Below are 13,326 nucleotides of genomic sequence, written 5' to 3'. Positions count from 1 at the left end.
CAAATATATTTTGGTTAAGGCACAATCTCTCTCTATTTACGTTCCCAACTCTCAAATACACAAGAGTGAGCAAGCAGAGAAACAAAACAAGAATGTGAAGTGAAGTTTAACTTTATTTCTTTATTATGTTGCTCTTTTTGCTGAATCTTTTTGTTTCCTAATTTGCATTCCACATAAATTTATCAAACATGAAAACAGTGGTTTAAAATGTAAATGCCAATACCACAACAGTCTTAAAATCATCCATTACATGTAAAAGTTTCACATATGAATGTTACTAAATTAAAGTATGACAGAAATGATATTTTAAATAAATATAAAAACATTTAAACTTCTGGTGTTTTTTTTGTTTGCTGCTGCTCCACCCCTTCTTATCTCCTTGGTCCCTGTAAAGCACTTTATAAAGAGCATGTTTGTTCTGCTTAGCGAACTTGCAGATACTCTTCTGTTCATTAAACAGTGAATACGTTATATTTTTAGAAAAGTTCCTGCCTCTCTCCACATTAAGAGACATATTCACAGCAGTAATCATAAACCCAGACATCAGATGTAGGCCTATCCTCTTAGCTCCGAGCTGCTGCCTTTTTCACTTGAAGAGTGCCACAGACAGTCACTCTGCGCGACGCTAAAACCCTTCCCCTGATGCTCTTTAATGATAACATCCTCTGTGCTGATCCTGTCTTACCCTACTGTCACTGCTCTTTCCACAGCCTGTTCACCGGACGGCCCTCGCCCTCCGGATGATCACATCTTATCCATCAGAAGAGAGTTAAAGGCCTTGATGTTGGGGGTGGGAGTGGGGGTTTACCTTCCATAAATGATGCCTGTCTCAATCCACTTGGCCTCTATATATTACAACACACACATGCACACAGGCAAAAACACATAAATATATATATATATACATACACACTGATCTACAGCTGGTTTTCAAGCCGCTGCTTGAGCGGTGTCAAGATTAAAGAGCAATTACAAGCTACTCTACCAGTGATAGATTGGAGGTGGAGTCAATGTGATGGTGAACCACTTCTGGGAGACAGGAAGAAACAGGGAGAGGAACGGAAAAGAGAAGGGATGAGAGGAAACCAGGGGAAGAGAGGAAACGAGTATAGAGAGGAGAGGACAAAAGAAGAGGGAAGGATGTAATTTAGCTGGACCGAACTGTACAGACGTTAGCTGGACACGTTAAAAAAAACGACACAACTTGATAAAATACAAACCAGTCATGCATGTTTTACATCTAATGATGGTACAATTAAAGGTTCCCTGAGTTTTTGATCAATATCTAGTAGCTCTATGGACCTTTTTTTTCCTTGTTTAATAAGTCAGTCTTTGTTGTATTTGTCTCATGCACATACAAGGACACAAAAACATGAGCCACTGATCAACAGGTGGCAGGGATTCTGCGAGCAGCGAGTAAACATGGATGTAAACAATACTGGATTTAAAATACTCATAAGACCACAATGCAAATATTCTGTATTTGTGTGTATTCACTGCATTACACGCCAACTTGGCATGAGGTAAACACACAGGCACAAAGCTAAATGATTCTAGTATTTATTTATTTAATTACTAAAACTCACTAAGTCACTTAATTGTGATAATCTGCTGTAAAACAAAAACAAACAATCCGATTTATGTAAGACACTTTCTAAGCTTCAAAAACAGGAGCTGTAATGTGATCCTACCCACATGTGCTTTTCAACTTTAGATAAAAGTTTTCAGGTAGTAAATGTGAGTTGCTGACTGTTGTATTAAAACCATATTTACTGCAGGGATTACAGGCAATTCACTTTATGTCACACACTGTCACAAATCAGGTTTAATCTTTGTACGTCACAACTGCATTTAGCCAACAATTCGTGATTGATTGAGGTGAGCTGATGATCATGGTAACACATATAAACGTACATACACACTCTCAAAATATTACTGATAAGCCTTCACAGCACAATCATTTCATCCTTTTGATGAGCAATAAAACTCAGTCCGCGCTGGTGAGAGAAGCCGCGGCTGTGAACGTCACTGAAGCACCGCTAATGGCTTTATGGCTGCGTTAATTACTAAAGATAGAAATGGTGTGACCTTGCGTGTGGATTGTACAGGTCAATCTGCCTCAGGCTCACGAGCACCTATGTGATGACACAAAGGAATAGTCCTTTGTGTCATCACATCTCCCTCGTCTGTTGCTATTCCTGAAACTGAAGTTCTTTATGGAGCTTTTTGTATCTGAACCAACAGTCTATGGGCAGAGATATGTTGTATGTTTTACAGATTGTAAATAAACGTCTGAATTTAGGATGTAGAAATTAACTGGACTTGTTTTAAATCTCTTTTCTGCCTGGTTCAGCTCAGGAAATACAGACTCTTTAAGACACTATTCAGTTACAGAGCAGCAGGAATCATGGATTAAAGTACAGGGTAATACTATACTATTATATTAGTGTTTTCAAAGTTTTTATGAAGTAAGAAAACTCGTTAATTCTGCTTTTTTGCCATTATGTAAACTGGTGTTTGGGAAGGTTTTGGTAAGCGCAAAGATTTAGGGTTTTGTAAAATTATCTGTATTCATAGATGGTGTTAACTTCCTGAGATTGTGAAACTCAAATCAAGGAAAATTAAATTGTTTACTCTTCTGCAGAAGGTTGGACTATATAACACTGAATGCAGGACTGTCTGCACTGGATACCTCTGGATAAACACAGAGTATCTAGGCCACACAAAGCTTTAGCTCCAATCACATAAAACAGTCAGTAAGCCACTGTACTGGCACTTGACATCAGGAAACAGTAGCAGTGCTAATATCAAGTATGTGTGCATCACAATCTGGAAATGACAGAGCTCACAGATGTTGAGACTATAGCAAAGTATGGTTGGGTTTGAGCAGAGTGAATGTTTTTCAAACATTAAAACATATCTTATATTTCTATAAATACATAAACACTTTATTTACCACCATCACCAGTTATCATACTACTGATTTACACATTTTGTTCTCCAGCCCTCTCTCTCTCACTCACACATGACAGACTAAAATCATTAAATCTGCCCTACACAGATCATAAAATAGTCTCCTCAGGATGCTGAAAATTTGATCTCATTAAGTTCATTTTCTTGCCAAATTAACTGCTTCCATTTTCTCAGAGGAGTTGTTTTAACCGACAAAAGAGGGGAATATCTCATCTCTCATTCTCCATTTGACCAAACTGTACGGCAGCTGAACGCGGCTGGGCTGGGTCGCAGCAAAGACCCCTGGGTAATAGGGTTTGAAGTAAAGGCTCATTACCTCCTCTATTTCCTTGTGACTGGCTAAAACACACTGCAGGTCTTCTGGGTATTTCTGAGACAAAGACTGGGTCCAGATGTGCGAGCTGACGTCCAATTTTATGCTTTTATTCTGCAGAAAAGAAAGAAGAGATTAGTGGACTGGACTTTATGAAATGAACATTTTAAACAAAAGCATCTCTCTGAGCTGCAGTCTACTGCAGATATCATCAGGTATCATCAGGATATTTAAAACAACATTTTCCTCCCTCGTTACTTGGTGCTCAAAACAGTAGAAAATATTTTTCAAATAATCTTCAGTGAATTCATTGGATCTACATTAATAGTCTATTCAGATTCAACAGCTACCTCAACCACTGACACTATTTTTGTTTCTCAGGTGAGATGATCTGATTGTGCTAAAACCAATGGCAGTCAGTACTGACTGTACGTGTTTATGGACACACAATTTGCTGCTTATAAGCTACATAACAAGGTGTTTTGATACAGGAAAATGAGTAAAAGGACACCTGTGTTATACACATTGTGACTTGTCAAAGGAACAAAGGCGTACCTATGAAATCCATACAAACACACATTGCTTATATACTGCTGATTCCTGATTTTTGATTTGAAGGATAAAATGATTATTGCTGTGATAACTTTCCAGAGATGTAATATTCTATCTCATAGTATTTTGCATCTGTCAAGTCTTCACACTCATAGATAGATTCCCAATACACTTTTTTCTTAGATCCAATCCAGTTTCTCACTGGTATCAGTAGTAACCGCCTCACTTTTTCCTTTTGGATTCTTTTTAAAACAGCACTTCCTGTCTTTCAATCTGAACTGAGACATGTTGCTGCTGAATTTCTTAGAAAATGTATTTTTTTCCTGGTGAAATATCCTTTTGTTTGTTTTATTTGGTTGAAAGAAAATGAAAACTGGATAGAGAACAAATCAGATCTTAACTTAAGGTCCTGTGATGTAAACATGGCCGAACAGATGACAACTGTGTTTGTACTGGCAGCTCCCAGGTGTGACTGCATGCAACTGTGTGAATGTTAAACAGGATGGTGATGACAAAGAGCACGCTTTACAAGCTCAAGTGTCACTGAAGTCCAACCTAATATCTGAGCTGTGCCCGTTCTTCCGTGAAGCTGGATGCAGGTCAAAGCGATGAGCTCAATCTCTCTGCAGGCCGCCAAGTTCTGATCAACAGAACAAGCCTTTCTCATCTCAACTCCAAACAATCTCTCCGAGCGTCTGCCTCAGGCTGAGGCATGTTGACACTACGCAAGCCAGGTGTAATGGAATTGACCTCCACCGCCAATCCGCTGCCGTTTCGCGAATAGACACATCAATAATATCCGCTGCACTGGGCCGGTGCAGCACGAACTGTAAACTCAGCAGATTGTAAATAAAGGTTGGACAGCTGCAGCAGCAGAGACGAGGCTGCTTCTCTTTTCCAGACGTATTTTTAGCTGCAGAAATGCTGTGGTTTTGGACTTTACAATAGAAATACACTGTAAATTTTGTAATTATATTAGTTGTTGTAGTTTTATGCTGGGCTTTAAGAAAGTTTTTGCAGTTTTTATGTTATTTTAATGTACATTACGTCTTCATTTTAGGGCAGTGATATTCCCAAATTCTATTAATATCATTATTTAGCAGGTGAGTTGAGTCACTTTAAAAACACGCTAGTATTAAATAAATATTCTGGACAATTTATTGTTTCCTTACAGTCTTAAAGGAGCAGTTTGACATTTCTGGAGATATGCTTATACGCTTTATTCCCAAGATTTAGACAAGATGGATACTACTCTCACCACTGCTCTGATGGTGCAATAACTCATCATTTTTCTCTCTCATGATTAAGTCTTTCATTCTGTTTCTCACCTCCGGAGTCTCTGATTAAGGCCATGGATTTCTAATTACACACCTCCACAGCTCTGACGTTTCACATTAGAAAGTGACATGACGAGGAATGAAAGGTTCGTCCAGTCAGACCACTGCTGCACACCAGCACATGACCAGAACATAAATGAGGAGATTAAACAACCAGACAGAAATACAGAGCAGCAAGTCTAACAGACGTGAGTCAAAGGTGTCATTTAGGAGGAAGTGAGACATTAATATTAGTCATATCTGCATAATACAGTGAATTTTTATACTTTCTTTGCCCGTGAAAAATTTACTGGGCATAAAATGTCTTTTTTATTTCTTTTTTTGTGAGGTGCTCTGCTTCACATTCACAGCAGATTTCCTAAAACTTCTCAGGGCAAAATAATTTGTCACATCAGAGGCAGGTGTTGAAGAGTGGGAGAATGTTTTCTCATTTGTTCCTAATTGTATAAAAATGATCCTGATTTAGTTGTTTAAGAGAGAGAGAAACATCAATGAAATTAACCGTTTATTGCACATGGTTACACAACTATGATTTAAAGATTTTACCAGATGCCAAATCACTAGGAAGTTGTCAGTAATACTCTGGAAAGTTATCACACTGACAATCATTTAGCAATGATGCAAAATAAACACTAATTCATGTTACTTGCATGTACTTTATTGGCCAATGCAGTGCATTGCAGGATGACGTCCTGCTGGATTGTCTAGTCTTTATACATGAGCTCTCTCACTGACATGAGTCACGATCACTTTGTTTACTTTCTCTAACCTCCTTTTAATTACCTGTGATTCATATTATACAGTAAGACAGTGAACATTCACATATCCTGAAGCTTTTTCAATCAATTGAATGTACTGCCAAATTAAAATGTAGCTCAGAGGGCTCATAACCTCAACTTTTTTTCATTCAAACCAATTCTAAAGGTTATTTTCACAGCAGACAAACAAACACTGCATGGTAAAGCAGTAGTTAATTTCATTCTTTCTGCAGGGTCATATACAGGATTCATATTGCCGGCTTGTAATTATCCACACTGAGAAAAAGGCCTGAGTGCTGGTGATAAAAACAGACCCTCAAGGCAGTTCATGTCACAGGTTGATTTTGTTAAACTGCTTGAAAATTCTGTGTTAAAAAGTTAAACTGTGCCGCCCAAGTGAAATGTTGCTTTAGTTTCCCCAAGTAACACCTCAATTCATCATCACTTCAGTCACTAATGGTGCTAATGATGACAGTACTCTGAGTAATACATCTGTATTAATACGTGTCACCTCTCATTTCATCACCTCTCAGCAGAGCTGCTGCAACCGAAAATCACCGTAAGCTCTGTTACTCCTCAAGTGACCTTTGCAAGTGGAGATGGGATTTCTGTTTTTTTTTTTTTCTTTTGTTTTCATCACCTGGAGTTTGCTTGTTTGCTTCCTCAAAATAACAAGGTCAGCTTGAGTTCATGGGGACTACAGTGGGTTTTTATAGTCAGTCAAAATACAAAGAAATCTGTATATTTACCCCTGCAACGTCCACCTCTCGGCCGTCCATGGATTCGAGGTCACTTCCTGATGATCTGACCAGTCGTCACTGACAAAATCTGCAACAGGAGACATTTAAATAGTTTGTATTACTTTTGATTGGTTAGCACTGTTGTATCACGGCAAGATCTCTGAGCTGAGGTGGTTCGGGTCTTTCTTTCAGCATTCTCTGTTGTGTTTTTTTAACTTGGTCTTAAGTCCTGCTTGTTTGGTAACGTGGTTGTCAAGCCTGCATTTCTAGACCAAATACATCATTGCAAAGGCTTCTGCTGCTGGTTTATGGTGTGTTAAAGCAATCTTTGTTAACTTGAAAAGTCTGGAAATTTAGCATGACCACTTTGCATTCAAAGTCTGATCAGTCATGGCCTTAGCAAAATGCCATACGTAATTAAACTAAAAATATCAGTCGTTCATTTGCACATATAACTAATTTTGATCTGACTTTCAGATTTTAAACATCATAGCATTTAGTTCCTGAGCCTCAGAATTTCTCTCGTTCACGTTGCTAGACAAGATCTAGCTAAACAAAAAGGGGTTAATGAGGTTCAGCCAGGAGTTTCATAACCATGACTCCACATCTCTTTATCTTCTGTTTGGTTTCAGTCGCATTTCGTCTCCAAACTCTCATTTCCCCTGCAGCTGTGCCCCGACTCAGGCTACCAGCTTCACAACATTTTTAGCTCCTCTATTTAAGTCCTCTTTCCTTTTCCTACCATTACTTGGTTTGGACTTCCACTTTCACAAAAAATATGATACACATTAGAATTCAGTTAAATCTATTTGGCCACTGGTGGTTATACAAGTAACCCTATAATCCAAGCTCTCTTGACCTACAGTTTAATACCAGCACATTATTTCAGAACAGCAAACACACACCTACATCAAGCTGAAGTTTCTGCAGAATCTAGAGTTTTGTTGATAGAAATCTGTTAATTACCCATGACAACCTGTGCTGGGTGTACTGGGACACAGTATCCCATCTCTCACCCTATGCATGCTGGGATGGGATAGACTGACGGATACAGTTTTAGTTCTTACTCTGGAAACTGGTGTGGACAGAAAAACTTTTACCCAAAGCCATTTTCAAATGTGTCCACATCAGTGTGGACATGTCCCACGTTAACCCTGTTTCCTTCAGTGTATGTAATGAACTGTGGTCATAACAGGGTCTCTGAAGGAAGGTGCTACCGTCAGCAGGCCTGTTAACATCTGACAGAGTTTATTAAGTCAGGGTGATGAGCTGCAAGTCCAGACAGCAGGGGTTGTGATGGCAGCCACTTCTCCTGTCAAAACTGATTAAGGTATCAGGGCTCATGTCTGGGGAAGGGAAGGCTGGGCTGCGGGAGGGGAGGGAAGAGAGTCCACAGTCACAGACGACAACAATATCCCAGACACAGTAATGTCTCAATAATGGGATGTGAGCGCTCAGATGGGGATGGCATGAGGAGGAGAGGAAAGGAGGGAAAGGGGTTAGGAGGACGGGATGAGGAGGGGGAGATGAGAAATAAAGAGTGATGTGCTATCAGAGAGACGGCTCCTCGACAGATGGGCTCCCACCTGGGCGTCTCTCCAGGGAAATAGCTTTTGATGTGATGTCAAAAACCACTGAAACGGCAGTGGGCTGGGAGATCCCTTCTACTACTTTTCCTGGGATAGTTTTGTGATTTCTGACAATTTGGGAGAAACATTTTAGAGAGTTTTTTTTCATCCTGTGTTCACACTGCTCTCTTCACTGATTGCAGCAGTTTGTCCTGAAAATACTCTTTCATGGCAAAAGGAGCTTAGCTGTGCTGAGACGCTGTGCTGCATGTTTACCTCCAGTTTTACATGGCAGCTGGCTCGGAGCAAAATAATCCCCAACTCATTCAACATGTAATAGTAGTAGTGGCAGACAGGAGAACAGCATGACTTTCAAGTGCTCTTTTGTTAAGTTGTCAAACTACCCTCTTTTTTTGTTCATATGAGAGAGGACACAAAGACAGGGTGATGTTACACAGTTGTTGGTTGTTTTTTCAGCTGGTTCAGATGTGTGCTGCTGCCATATGTTGGGAAAATAAGATTGAATTAATCTGCAGTCTGGGGGAAGGAGGAAAGCCATGAAATCCACAATCTGCACCGTGTTATGTAATTATCTGCTCACTGGTGGAGGTCGGTTTTATGCTCCTCTTTAATAATACATTGCTCTATGACTTACATATTCCAGTAAAAACAGGGAGTTGTTAGGCAGTGATTCCCAACCTGGCAAGGTCAGGACCCACCATGATAAATTAAATCTGTGGTCACCAGATCGTTTAGGAGATCATTGGAGAGGAGACCAAAAAAAGAACAACAACAACAAAAAAAACACTGCTGGTACATAAAATTATTTTCCTACGAGTTCCCTGCAAATGTTTTGGAAGTGTCACACATGCCTTTTTCTTTTTAATGGAACACCAGTTGAATAATTCCAACTCACTCAAATGTATATATTAGGTTTCCAATAGTAACTGAGTAATAAGTGGTGATTTGCTTGGGTTAAATGGAAAAGTTTTCTTTCAAGGACTTTGTCTTGTAAACTCAATACAACTTCATTCCAACTAAAATAACTTTTGAAGTGATTGTTCTATAACTTGTGCCAAATTAAATATTTCTTTCCGGGACATTTACTGGAAAACCATCATGAAATTCTGGACTTATAAAAGCAAATCTAACAATCTGAAAACAAAAACTAAAACCACGTTGAACTGCTCATATAAGCCAAAAGGGTTGGGAAGTACTCACTTTTTTAAAAGAGAAGTGTAATTCACTATGATATCAAAACAATTAAGGTTTTGTTTTGAAATTATTTCTACCGTGTGAGAAGGGGCACTTACACTCACAACTAAGTTGTTGAAAAAGCAGCATGAGTACATCCTAAAAAATATCCCAGCAATTCTATATTCAGTTTAATTTTTAGTTCATTTCAAAGATTCTTCTGGTATTTCCATCAAGAACAAACAGAAACATATTTTAGAATGAAACACTTAAGAAGCCTCCCCATTTCACTCATTTGCTTTGAGGATGCTGAAAATGGCACCTTCTGAAAAGTCTGTCTGTAAGGTTTTCTGTGTGATATGTGAAGTGGTGATTTGACTTGCCTGTCGTATGATTTGCTCACAAACACCTCAGTATGGGGTTACTGGCAGCTCTTAGTTGCTAGGCTACATTTGCAGGCAGTGAATGCCCCCTCGCTCATTAAATATGTCTTTTGGAAACACTAAAAGGCAGCTTTTTATGTCAGCCACTCGCTTCAATTATCACTTTCCTTTGTGTGGCCTTGATTGGTTTGCTTGATTGTAATGTGACTAACCAGGAACAAGATAAAAGCTGGAATGAAATGCCTGCAAGGATGAATTATCTTTCTGGTAGAAAACTCTCAACTCTACAAGTTCAAGGCCAAAACTGGGGCGTCACAGACTTTATGAGGTGAGAATTTGAGTTCCTTGCCTCAGATTAAATGGTTTATCAAATCATTTTTATAAGCACACAAGCTGGTGAACAGAGTGAAGCATTTAGCAGCTAAAAAGCCTGGTATTTCTTTTCAGGATCACTGCTAAGCTCCAGCATAAGCAGTGATCAATCCCCTACACCTGTGCTGTGGTCATTTTTCTTCTGCTACAATCTTGGAACCCGGTGCATCAGTGGAGAGATTTGGAGCTAATTTGCATGAGCTCAGTTCAGGGAGGACGACCACAGTATGCAGAGATGTCATTAAGAGAGACAGCCCAAGGTGTTGCCTCGAGTGCTGGCTGCACTAGCCAAACTTGGGTTGAATAAAACCAGTGGAGAAACACCGGGACCAGTGCCAGACTCACCCCAGGCTTTTCCCCTCAATCTCTCACCCACAACTCTCAGCTTTACTGTGGAGCTTCTGAGGCTGATGGAGCCAGCAGCAGAGTGTCAAAAACATGTAACAAAGAAGTGATGCAGAGCGGAGGAGGAACCTGGTTATAGATATTGAAAGATACTGTACACTCAAAAATTGCAACTCTTACTGCATGTCAAATGCGTGACATTTTACTTTCTTTTTAATGAGAAATATTACTACTACCCTGGTTTTCCTTACTCAGAAACTAGACGATCAAATTATAACCTGAGCAAATTTACAAGAGGTTGAGTTCTCACACAGGAAAGAGATGAATCTCCTGACTTCTCCAAAGCCAGACAGGTCTTGATTAAAAATGCAGAGGCCCCTGGGCACAAAGTCTCGTCCTTCAAAACCTGAAGGTCAATATTAACACCTGTAGATATACTCTATCATACAGGATTTGCACCAAATGGCTGTAACAATACTTTCCTGGGGAGCAGGAACAATATCAATACACACAGTGATTGATTCATAATGTTCCACACGGGTAGCCCTACAACAAGTAATAATGTGTGTAATAATACATGTGGCATGGAGTCACAATGATCCCACATCCTGACTCCATTGCCAATATTGATGAAGAGTACAAGCGTTGTTGGCTCATTTTTATCGACCCTGATGAAATGTTAAAAGGTGCATGTGCCAATTATGACCTCAAAACTGGTAACATACACTCAACACACAAACCATGCAACACAGAACACAAAGACACAACTACAGAAAAACAAGCCCACTCTTTGATAAAATGCTATGCTATAAAACCGCCCATTATTAACAATTATGTTGTTGATATTTAGCCAAAACTGCCCCCTCGCATTTTGTCAGCCGCCTCTGTTACTTCATTATGGCGCCTGGCCTGAGTGGTTGTTAGCTTAAAGAAACGGGTAAAAGTTAACTGTGAGGCTGCTAATCTAATAAAGTGGTGACCTACCTGCCACTGACATCGGTGCTGGGCTGAAGTGGAGATGTGAGGTGGGGCAGATGAACAGATGTAGCTCGGCTAACGTTACTCTTCCTCCTCTTCGACGTTGGCGTCGTCCTCTTTGCTAATGCTAATCCTAGACAACTCTTTGCTAATGCTAATGACTCTTTGCTAATGCTAGGTATCCCGCTTACGAGAAAAGTCGAGATAGCCGGCGTGTTTTTTCCGAGTTTCACTTTTTCGTACATCCTTTTAGTTTTTCGCCTTTCTCTTTGCTGCTCCATCACTCCCAACATTTGTTTCCAACATGTTTTAATAAGCGTCGCCCTCACGCGGCCGCCCGGATTTGCCGCTAAGTTCCCACGGCCACAACGTGACGATTCGACGTGACCTCCTACGTCATCATCATGAGACAAACAGGAAACCAATCATTTTATTTTTTACATTTTAAGTAACTCTGCATTCAGTCGTAAGTATTCTGACACACATACACGCAATTCATTAATTTGATTTGATTTAAAAAAAATAAAATTAAATTAAAAGAAGCGAGGATGAGGCCACAGTTGGGTTGATGGGGGTTTGGACGCCCCCTAGAGGTCGGAGGCCCAGTTCACAGTATAATGTCGCCATCTAGAGGTGGAAAAGTGCTTCACATGTGTACATTACATTACATTACATTTGGAAGACAATCACAGCGTGTTGCAATGCCTAATATTGCACTTTTTTCTCCATTACATTTATTTTACAGTTAGGGTTACTGGTCACTTTTTCAGATAAAGATTTTACATTTAAAAAAAATACACGATAGGTTTAGACAGTGTCTACCTGCCTCTATGTTATGTTTCAGAAGGCTGAGTTGACATTTTCTTTTTAAACTTCTTATACAGTTTGATCCAGATAACTGTAAAAAATTATCCAATATCTAACAAAAAAGGAACAAGACCAAACGAACATTTCATAAATGCCTCTGTATTAATAATCGGATAATGTTGTATATAATGATATATCAATTAAAGGACATTTTACTGCACAGTTAACAAAACACTGAACCAGCTGAGCCCACCAGTTTGTTCCCTGTAAACTTGAGATGGCACAACAATTTACAAACATATGCAAAAGTCTTCCTGTCAGCTGTAGAAATACAGACATGCTGTCTTAATGTAAATACAGTGTCAAATATGATACATATTTTCTTACTGTTTAAATGTAAATTTATGAAATAACCCTCTTAGAGTGTGTGTTCATGTACAGCCTGGTGTATATTTTTAAAAAAAGGCTGTGATATGACCATGACATCAACTCAAAATACAAACAGCACTACTGACCCCTAGTGGTAAGATCAAGGTATCATTACATTTTACACCATTCCATGTTTTTCTCAATTGTTCCTCATTGTTCCATCTTTCTTCCAGTAAAGTGAATTATAGTCTTGTACTCAACGCTGCATCTAAATCTAAACATGAACTACTAAAATAAAAATAAAAATAGGACATTTTAATGTGACTTGCTCCATCACTGTTTTACAGTGTCTCATCAAACCTCTTTATTCCCCATGCATGTTTTCACCTGCAAACCTAGGCTTCTAGCTAACTGTAAGCTTCTTAGTAAACTGCATTAAATCTGCCTTACATTCTTACAAGTCACTATAGCCTACAAAGATTGAAGTGCAGTCATTAGATAAGATAAGGAGGTCTCACTCTGACCCTTTTCCCTGGAACTGTCGTAAAACACAAGGAGCAAATGTCTGCTCGTGGGACTAACTACCTAACAGACAGGCGCAAAATGTGTCCATACTAAACAAGAAAATAAATAAACA

The 13,326-nt window shown here is 39.3% G+C and overlaps 1 long non-coding RNA gene across 1 annotated transcript; it reads right to left on the bottom strand.

Moving 5' to 3' along the window:
- Positions 1 to 525: 525 nt before the first annotated feature.
- LOC108887147 (uncharacterized) lies at positions 526 to 11,879 on the bottom strand. The gene is made up of 4 exons (XR_001961558.2): positions 11,520 to 11,879; positions 6,683 to 6,761; positions 3,290 to 3,400; positions 526 to 845 (listed from the first exon to the last, which is right to left on the bottom strand). It is a non-coding gene; the product is annotated as an uncharacterized LOC108887147 (long non-coding RNA).
- Between the last annotated feature and the right edge of the window lie 1,447 nt (positions 11,880 to 13,326).

This window comes from Lates calcarifer, linkage group LG13 (genome assembly GCF_001640805.2).
Source record: "Lates calcarifer isolate ASB-BC8 linkage group LG13, TLL_Latcal_v3, whole genome shotgun sequence".
Classification (NCBI taxonomy): Eukaryota; Metazoa; Chordata; class Actinopteri; family Centropomidae; genus Lates; species Lates calcarifer.
Note: the sequence above shows the minus strand (reverse complement) of the source record. Positions and strands in the feature narration are given on the sequence as shown.